This window comes from Vombatus ursinus, unplaced genomic scaffold (assembly GCF_900497805.2).
Source record: "Vombatus ursinus unplaced genomic scaffold, bare-nosed wombat genome assembly UNPS02010219.1, whole genome shotgun sequence".
In the NCBI taxonomy this organism is placed as follows: Eukaryota; Metazoa; Chordata; class Mammalia; order Diprotodontia; family Vombatidae; genus Vombatus; species Vombatus ursinus.
The window spans coordinates 11,680,761-11,691,608 of NW_020949997.1; positions in this window are offsets into that span (position 1 = coordinate 11,680,761).

Genomic DNA, 10,848 nt, shown 5'->3' on the forward strand with positions numbered 1-10,848 from the left:
GTGTTTGTGTGTCTGTTTCTGTGTCTCTGCTTATATAACTTTAAACAACACTACACAGGGACAAGATATTGGGCCCAGAACTGAACAGGAGGAAGAGAATGGGCTGGATTACACATGGGGTATTATTTGACGGTGACCCCAAGATCCTTGCTTTTTTTAAGTGTTTAATATCAATATTCTTCTGTGATAGATAATATATAGCTGTGAATAATAAAATATCACAATCTCTAAGGAACTTGTTGTATGCAACCCAAAGGGCAATAGAGAAAATTGTGGTGGGTTTGAACAGACTGCAGCATATTTCAAATGTCACTTTTCGGGGTGGGGGGTGAGGGAGATGATATATAAGAAATCAAGAAAAAAAGAGATTGTAAGAGTGTGAACAGATGAACAGCCAGAATGCTGAATTCATACCCACATAATGTCAAGATTCCAAGAGATCCCTAGATCCCAGAATGTTGAGTAAACCGTCTATGGAGAATTTATGGGAGGGCATGAATATAGGATACAAAAGTCCCAGAATGAGAGGGAATTAATGGGTTGCAATGTGAATTTGATGACCATTGATGTCTCTTCCAACTCACACCCTGTGTTTCTGAGCTCCTGGAACATTTCACCATCCTCTTCTGTTACAGTTTTCAAAGAGTTTTTATCCCAAATTGATGCTAGCCTTGGCTGTCATGTAGTTCTACTTGGCAGAGAGATCAAATTTGCTGCCTAAGGTAGTTCCTAGGTTCTCCAGTTCAAAATTTTTGCTTTACTGTGGTTGTTTAGTATCTCAGCCTTATGGAATTTTGTTTTGTTTTGTTTTGGAATGTTTTTGTTTTTTTTTTTCCTCCAAAATCCTTTACTCAGGTTGTAGAAACCAGGGTTTCCAATAGGCATGTCTCTCATATCTCATTACTTTCATAGGTAATTCTGATAGGTTCTTTTTTCTGAGTTTTCAGTCTATATGAAGCATACAAGTTTGTAGTCAGCTTGCTCACCCTAGATTGAGTTCCTTACCATAAACCTAGGCCCTTGTCCTCTGGCTCCCTGGACAACAAAGGTGCTTTCACTGCCTAACCTTTCAAAAGCATCTCCTGGACTTCAGACCTTCAGCCCCAAATAGAGTTGCTTTCTTCTCTGAATCTTCTATGGACCTCATGGGATCATAGCTCTAAAGCTCAAAGGGATTTCAGAGGACAGTCTAGTTCAAATCCATTTTACCCATATGGAAACTAAAGGCTAGGAAGTCTAAATGACTTATCCACAATCACACAGGCCAGGCCTCAAACCCCGTTAAGTGGGATTTCCCTTCTACCACACTGCCTCTGAGAGTGGTGCTTGGGCTCCTAGTTGCTCTTTCTTAAGCTTACCCTGAACTTATGTTATTTGTATTGATAGGCCTGGCTAAAGAAAATCACCTAGAGTATAATAGTTGGCTTTGCCTTTTGTGATGAAATCATCTCCTCTACCTACTGCATCAGATGGGCATTAGGGCCTTCTTACTCAGAATCAAAGACTAGGACTCCATGATCTCTTGTCCTTGCCATATTGCTCCCTACATACGGTCCCCTCCCAAGCCAAATTTGTGTTTTATTTGTGAGTCTGTGCTGCATGGTGTGGTAATCCCGTCTTCTCACTCATTCATTGGTCATGAGCTGTGCTTTCTGCTCTGATGCCTAACTAACAGCTAACAGAATCTTAGACTACAAAAAACCTGTGGCCATCACAGTCCATCAGTCCCAATGCCAAAGTTAGTTGTTATTCACATGGATGATAGCCAGAACCTTTGGCTCCCAAGAAAGCCACTGATTGCCACCATTCCCTGTGTGCTGCCTCTATGAAGCTCAAATCTCTAAGGCAGGGGTTTCTTAACCTGGGGTCTAGGAACTTTTTTTTTCTTTGTAATATTTTGACAACTGCGTTTCAATATCATTGGCTTCCTTTATAAAACTACATTTTTTGTGCATTTCAAAACAGTATTCTAAGAAGGGGTCCATAAGTTTCACTAGCCTGCCAATAGGATCCATGACACACACCAAAAAGATGAAGAATTGCTTTAAGGCAACAGCATAAAAGGAACCCAATCCTGCATGTTATCATATAACTCTCATCACTTCCTAGTGTTTCATAAATATTTTTACCCTCATGGGGAATTGCTGGGCCCCTTGGGTCCCTCAGAAATGAAACAGTGGTGCCAAAATAAGTACCTCGGGTTCATGTTTCATTCTTTTTAATGTACAAGGTAACAGGGTAGATTTGTTCTATTCCTCAATCATTTTTCCATCACTCCCCTGTTTGCTGGGAATATCACCTGTTATGATGGACAGGCTAACTCTTCAAAGAACTTAGTCCTCATATGCCCTCAAACACAGACACACACACACACACACACACACACACACACACAGGGATAGACACACAGATGCAAAGACAGACAGAAACAAGAACATTGGGAGGAACTTCAAAATTCAGTCAAGCCAGAAAACCATTTGAAAATATCACCAGAGGTAATTCTGTGATTATATAAATCTTACACATATAATCCTTCTCCTCCTTCTTATATAACAGTGCTTCTGCTAATTTGTCTTCAGTAGGACAAATGTTTTAGATTGTTTTCATTCTAATTAAGATAAATTTATGAAAATTTACGACTAGGCTATTTAGTAACCTTGCCTTGCATATAGTAGGTCCTCAATCAATGCTCACTGCATTGAATGGAGTAAGAACACACAGACACATTTCTTCCCATGAAGAAGGGAAAATGAAAGTGGTCATGAAATCAATCAAAGCTAACTGACCCAAGTGTAGATAAAATCGTGTACTTTGGCTTCATTAGCAATGAACCATCTTTGTTTTATTTATGTGAAAGAGTTAACCCTGGAGATAGTTCCCAAGACTAGCTTTACCTCTGGCTTCCCAAGACATAGAGACCTAGTAAAATGTTTGGATATGCACAGGCATCTTCTTACAGCACTAGTTGCTATTCTGATGAGACTTTTGTTCTGTTGGTGATACTATCTCCTTTTCTAATGTCTAAAGTCCTCATTGTCCCCTCTGTTAAGGATATCAGCTACTTAGATGGCTCCTCCATTGACGTCAAAGGAACTCCATTTGATCTTCAATGTCTCTTACCCTATTTATCTTTTCATCAATATTGGTATCACCTACTGCTATCTTACCAAGGAGCTTATCTACTGGCAGGACACTTTTCTCAGGTAAAATTAGAAACAGATATTTAAAAAGCAGCTTTGTCACCCTGTCATTAAGTATTCATTGGCATTTTAAGAGTTTCTTAAACAGGGACTACCACAAAGGAAAGAGGAATACAATGGAATTACATATAAAGATAACTCATCAGTCAGAGAACTCCTACTCTTCTCTTCAGGAGTACATATCTGTTGAAAGGACTGTATTTGCAAGCCATATAATTAATAAAAGAATTGTATTACAAAAGAGTAGGCCTTCCTATCTCTTGGGAAAGTCTCTAATTGTACTTTTAAAAGCCACTTTAATAGCCTTATCTGCACATAACAATTCTAATTTAATTTTTATAATTTGACAACCTGACCTACCACACTGGCACTGTATTCCTTTGGGGGCCCTGCTTCTTTGACGATGGCTTAATGGGATGCCAATTTTTCCATTGTTCTTACTGAGATTTTATGAACCTGCATATGACGTTATTCACCCCTTAGCCATCCCCTATTGTGTTTGGCAAGAGATATTCACAACTTTCACAGCTAGCTGAATTACTCATTTGACTTGTTCTCCATTTTCCCTAATTCAGAGTTCATTTGAGAGATGCCATGGAGTTTAGCTCCTCAGGTGAAATCTCAGCAGACATCAAATCTGTAGTTGTTAAATGGAGAAGAAATATGAAAATATGCCCATAACCAGCAAGAGAGTAATGTTCCTCAAGCTGCTTAATTTTTTAAACAACAAAATGGCCTCAGTTTTCTAATTTGAACCTTCCACTTAACACTTATTACAGCACATCTGGTCTGTAACAGAGCTATAATTATCAATTTTGGTGCTCAAGGAAATTCATTTGGGGAAAGGAGGGAATTCAAGGGAGAATATCACCTGACATTAGGAAGAACACAATCTGGTATCTTTTTATTTAAACCAATTATTCTCGCTAGCCAGGAGCTAAAATCACTTGTTTTCTACTTTATAAAAGTATCCCAATTGCTATCAGTACCCACTAAATTTCAAGGTCTCACAAGAGAGCTCTGATTGACCCTCCATAGTTACAGTTCTGCTATGTAATGGGTGAAATATAGAAACATTTGAAGGTGCATAATGTACTTTGTGGGTCTGGAATGGACTGTTCAGAAAGCTTCAAAATCTTCTGCAGAAATTACATTCAAGAAATGGTGTTGTATAATGAAAAGAGTGGCAAACTAGAAGTTAGAAGACATAATTTCCAGTCAGAATGCCATCATTAACTCACCATGACTAACTCTCAGTGCCTTGGTTCTCTCATCTGTAAAACGAGGAGTGTGATACCTTCCTACACTAGTATGGAAATAACTCCTACACTTACCCAAAAGTATTTCCCCAGCATCTCATCTTCTCTCCTGAACTGAAATGCTAATTACCATTTGCTTGAAATCAGAGGCTGATTCTGCCACCCTAAATATTGTTTGTTTGTTTTTGGTAAATGGTCTAATAGATTCTTTAGGGGAATTCATTTTTCTATAAAGATTTTCACTCCAGAAGGAAAAAAAAATGAAGGAAAGATATAATAGGTACATTCTTCAGAAGCAAGTGTGGCATTTGTGTCTCCCCAGTTTAGACAGTCGTGACTACAGAAACACAATCAACAAGCTTTATCTTGATCTAATGCCAATTGCCAACCCACTTTACAATGCTGGCCTACTGCAGAATCTCAAGAACTTTCTTCTAGAGGGAAGGTAGTGTTACCTGGTGGAAAGGTAAAGGATTGGGAGTCTGACCTGATTCAGTCACTTGAACAAATGCCCAAGGGCAGCTCAAACAAGGTCCTACCTTTGATTTTCCACCTCTGGAGGATGTTCAGTCTGATTCCTCCAGAGCAGATTTTTGTTTTGTTTTCAGTTGTATACAACTTTTTATGATCCCATTTGGGGTTTTCTTGGCAAAGACACTAGAGTGGTTTACTATTTCCTTCTCCAGCTCATTTTATGGATGAGGAAACTGAGGCAACCAAAGTCAAGTGACTTGTCCCAGAATTAGTAAGTGTCTGAGGCCAAATTTGAACTTACTCTATTCATTGCTTCATCTGGCTGCCCTACAGACCAGATTGCATAGTACACAATTACAAAAAGATGATTATCTACCCAACAGGTGGAACCACAGTAATAAAAAGGAGTGCAAGATAAAAAATGGAAAGAGAATATTAACAGCTCATCTTGCCTATGGTCAGCATCTTTAAGTCAAAGCTCATACAGCTGCATTTCAAAGTAATATGTTTCCACAATCAATACAAGAGGCTGTAACATACAATGGATGTTATGGTGGAGCTGATTTGTTATTACATATGCTAACTAGTATGATGGAAAAACTAATCAGACTTTTTATTTCTCAATGTATGCTATCAAACTTTATTAATCAAAGCATGCAAATCATATCACCCTCTTAGAACAAAACACTAACCTATATTTTTAGAGGTTCTGGTTAGCTTCTTTCATGCTAGGCTTTAATGAGGTTCCTTTTCTGCCCAGTCAAAAGCCATGTATTTCCCTCTGAGGTAGTCCTCTGACAAGTCTCCACCTATCAGCCAGTTGCTTGACATAAACACAGACTTGCTTGAGTCTCAAGTTTGGTGAATATAGCACCCAATCCTAGTCAGGTCTTAGGAACCGGCTGATGGCTGGGGAGGGTTTTAATAGTTCGAGGTATGGGTGTTCTTCATTGTTTGCTACATAATTTGATTGATAGTTTACCACATAAGTTACTGATAAAGTTGGTTATAATATTTTTTCATCAGTGGTCTATCTTATCAGAGGGCCTACATATGTTTTATCAGGTTTTTTTTAAGAATACACACAGGTTGTTTACTATATCATATCACACAGATGTTTATTTCGTTGAAAAACAACTTGCTCAAAACAGCTCAGCCATGAAATGGAAGTTTAAACAAAAAAGATTCAGTTATGCTAAGTTGACAGACATTCCTGTTGTTGTTGTTGTATAGTCATTTTCAGTTGTATCCAATTTTCTGTGACCCCATTTGAGGTTTTCTTGACAAAGATACTGACAGTGGTTTGCCATTTCCTTTTCCAGCTCATTTTACAGATGAAGAAACTGAGACAAACAGGGTAAAATGACTTGCCCAGAATGAAACAGCTAGTGGAAGATGCATCTTGTTGACTCTAGGCCTGGCTCTCTATCCACTACTATACCACTTAGCTGACCCAACACTTATTCCTACTATCTTGTTAAGATTCTCACTGCAAAGATGCCTTGTTGTCATCACATTAGACATCATGGAACTTCAAGGAAGAAGATCTGGGTTTGAGACCCAGCCCTAAAATGATTAGATGTGTGACTTTGGACAGAACACTTGAACCCTCTAAACTTGTTTTCAAAATATCATTTATTAACTACCTGTGTGATCACAGACAAGTCACTTAATCTTTCTCTGCCTCAGTTTCCTCATCTAGAATAAAGCAGGTTAGATGATATATCCTCTAATAACCCTTCCAGCTACAAATCTATGTCCCTTTGATCCAGTGACTCTAAGTAGGTGTGACCCTATGAGTGATATCGGATTAAAGCCTGCTGACAGCAAAAGCCTGACATTGAATAGCAGCACTGGCACTTTTGATAAGGGGGACTTAATGAACTGACTAATAAGGAACCTTATTTACCCAGGTGTTGGTTTAAGCATAGTATAGGTATAGTATATAGAGGTAAATAGTATAGTATATAGAGTATAGTAAATAGAGTTCTGATCTAGAAACCAGAATGCCAGGATTCAAATATTGCCTCTGATACATATGATCTGTATGACACTGCGCAGGTCATATAATCTCTTGGGGCTCAAGGCAATTCTCTAGACTGAGTTGTAGAGAGGGCAGCTAGATGGCACAATGGATATAGTGCTGAGTTCAAATCTGGATTCAGACACTTACTAGCTGTGTGACCCCGGCCAAGTCACTTAACTCTGTTTTTCTCCATTCCTCATCTGCAAAATGGGCTAGAAAAGGACATGGAAAACCACACCAGTATCTTTGCCAAGAAAACCCCAAATGGGGTCACAGACAGTTGGACACAACTGAAAAGTAACTGAACAACAAAGTTATAGAGAATATGGTGATCAGTGTTGGTAAAGGAATTTTGTCCAGGAACTCCTTCTACCAATGAAATCAAAGGCAGAGGCTCTATCCCTTGGTTAAGAATAGTGGGAATGGGAAAATGGAAATGGACCAAGAGTCAGTAAATTTCAACTGGAGTTCTTGTTCTGCATCTTACTAATTGTATGATTTAGGGCAAGTCCTTAAATGAACTCTTGGAGGCTCAGTTGAAAGTAGATCCCATCTACAGTATCCCCATGAAATGGTCATCCAAGTGCAGTTTGAAGAATTCAGTTGATAAACTTAGGATGTCCTGAGACAGTCTATTCTACTCTTAGACAATTCTATGTGCCTTTTGCAATATCCATCCATTGCTCCTGGCTCTGCCTTTAGGTCAAACAGAACAAACCTCTCCCTGCCTTGGTCAATCAACAAGCATTTCTTAAGCACCTATTATGTGCTAGGTGCTGAAAATGCCAAGACAAAAATCAAAGATTTCCTGCCTTCAAGGAGTTTGCACTGTAGCCAAGGAGACAGTATGTACATATGTAGGTATATAAAAATAGATACCAAGCAAGTTTAGAGGGAAGTCACTAGCAACTGGGGGGAGGGTTGAGATCATTAGAGGTTTCATATAGAAGGCAGTGTTTGATTTGAGTCTTGAAGGAAATGAAGGAATAGGTGGAAGTAAGGAATAAATGGATTCAATGCATGGGGAATTGCTATTAGAAAGGTAGAGAAAGAAAATGGAGCATTGTGTACATATAAGGAACAGTAAGAAGGTTAGTGTCTAGACCATAGCCTAAATTAGAGGTAGTAATATCTGTTGGTGTTGTTCAGTTGTTTCAGTTATATCTGACTCTTCATGAACTCATTTGGGGTTTTCCTGTAAAAGGTACTAAAATGGTTCACCATTTCCTTCTCCAGCTCATTTTACAGATGAAGAAACTGAGGCAATTAGGGATAGATGACTTGCCCAAGGTCACACTGCTAGTAAGTATCTGAGGCCAGATTTAAACTAAGGTCTTCCTGACTCCAGGCACTCTATCCACCATGCCATCTAGTTGTCCCAGTAATATGTAGTGCCTATATTATTATATTATGTTTTGTATGTTATTAGGTAGTGATTATATATATATATATGTATATGTATATATGTAATATATATGTCACATATATATATATATAGATATATGTAATAAAGGAGGATGGACTCAGTTTGTAAAGGGCTTTATATGCCAAACAAGTGTATATTTGATTCTTAGAGACGTCTGGGTCATGTGAGCAACAAGATAGAAGACTAGACATTTTTTGTCTGATGTCCAGGACATCTCAGACCTTTCCAAAACAGAAATTATGTGCCAAAAATAAAGAATCTTCAGCTGTCTCCATGGCCTTGGACATCCAGAATCCAAAAGAAGATTTAAAAAAAAAAACTATGAACTGATGCTCACTGATCCTGAGTTCACTCAACACCTTTCCCCTTCCTCCCATGTTAGTGTCTTTGAGGCTGTGCTAGCAGACCCAAAGACATGTCATGTGGGTTTGCAACAAAACTTAACTGCTCATCCTAGTCTTGGCTCTCTCTTTCCAGCATCCAGGGAGACCTGGCCCCAGGTAGCAGAAATTTGCTTAGCTACAAGCAATGACCAATGTGGCAGCAGCCGTTCAGGAGCAAAAACCTATTGGGGTCCAAGACAAAAAGTCAGCATAGTGGCAGACAAACACTAGAGCTGCAAAGCTCTAAACTCTCAGTTCTCAGGTAGACAACCCAGTGGCATCATCATGGCAGCCCCCTGAACTGGTGCTGGGAAAAGGAACTGAGGAATAGAGGGAGCAAAATAGGACACCAGAACATGACACCTTGTTTGTTGGGACTGTGGGGAAGAAGTGGGCCAGAAGGCTGTGTCTCCATTAAGCCTGAGGGAAGGTCCTCAGCATCTAGCTAGAGTTCATTCTGCCCACCCAATAGCCTGAGGCAGAGACCTATCTAGGTTAGTGAATCATGAATTGCCTAGTGTGGAGATGGCTAAGATACTTTGAAATCCAGATCTCAAAGAAATTACCATCAGAAAGGACAGATTCAGAAAGTGAAAAATTGAGGAAAGTCAGGGTGGGGGGATACTGAAATTATTAAATGTTACAGGAAAAAGAAAACTCATAGACCTTGAATATAAGCAGATAAGTCAATAGAGAAAGCATATTTGGAATAAGAAGGAATCAGTGGAATTTATTGAATAGAAAAAAAAGTCTTGGTCACACTAGCACTCTAGAAAAATCAGTTTGTCAGCTTTCTGGAGGATGTATTGCAGTGGGGAGTGACTTGAAGTAGGGAGACAAATCAGGAGGCCATTGCAATAGTCCAGCACAGAGCTGATGAGGGCTTGAATGAAGGCAGTGACTAGAGAAAGGGACAGATGGGAGAGCAATTGGGGTAGAAATGGCAAGATTTGGCAACTGACTTGCAGATATGATGTGAATGAGAATGAAATATCTATGATATGCCAAGATTAAAAGGAAAGCAGAGAATTGGGGGAAAATATAGCCAGTTTCTCAGATAAAGGTCTCATCTCAAAATATATAGAGAACTGAATCATATTTATAAGAATATGAGCCATTCCCCAATGGACAAATGGTCAGAGGATATGAACAGGCAGTTTTTGAAAGAAGAAATCCAAACTATATATAGTCATGTGAAAAAAAACACTCTAAATCATTACTGATTAGAGAAATGCAAATTAAAGCAACTCTGATGTACCATCTCACAGTTACCAGTTTGGCTAAAATGATAGAGGTAAATGCCAAATGTTGGAGGGAATGTGGAAAAATTGGGACACTACACACGGTGGAATTGTAAACTGATCCAACCAATTTGGAAAGCAATTTGGAATCAGGCTCAAAGAATTATAAAACTCTGTATACCCTTTAACCCAGTAATTCTGCTATTAGGTCTGTTTTCAAAGGTGATCAGGAAAAAAGTAAAATAATATATATTCTAAAATATTTATAGTATCTTTCTTTGTGGTGGCAAAGAACTAGAAATGGGGGAATTCATTCATTGGGGAATAGCTGAATAAATTATAGTATAAGGTTGTGATGGAATACTACTGTACTGTAATAAATGATGAGAAGCTTGGTTTTAGAAAAACATTGGAAGACTTGCATGAAATAATGCATAGTGAAATGAGCAGAATCAAGAGAACATTGTATAAAATAACAGCAATATTGTTCAAAGAGGAACTGAGAATTACTAAGCTATTTTGAGTAATATGATCATTCAAATCAATAACAAAGGTCTTGTGAAGGAAAATGCTATCAATATCCAGAGAAAGAACTGATATATAGAAGTATGTATTATATGGTTCCATATATATGTGTGTATATATATATGTATATGTATATATATATATATATATATATATATGAGATTTATAGCCATAGCTATGGAAATGGGTATGGATATGGATGGATAGATAGACAGGTAAATAGATAGGTAGATAGATAGATAGGTAGATAAATAGGTAGATAGATAGATAGATAGATAGATAGATAGATAGATAGATAGATAGATAGATAGATA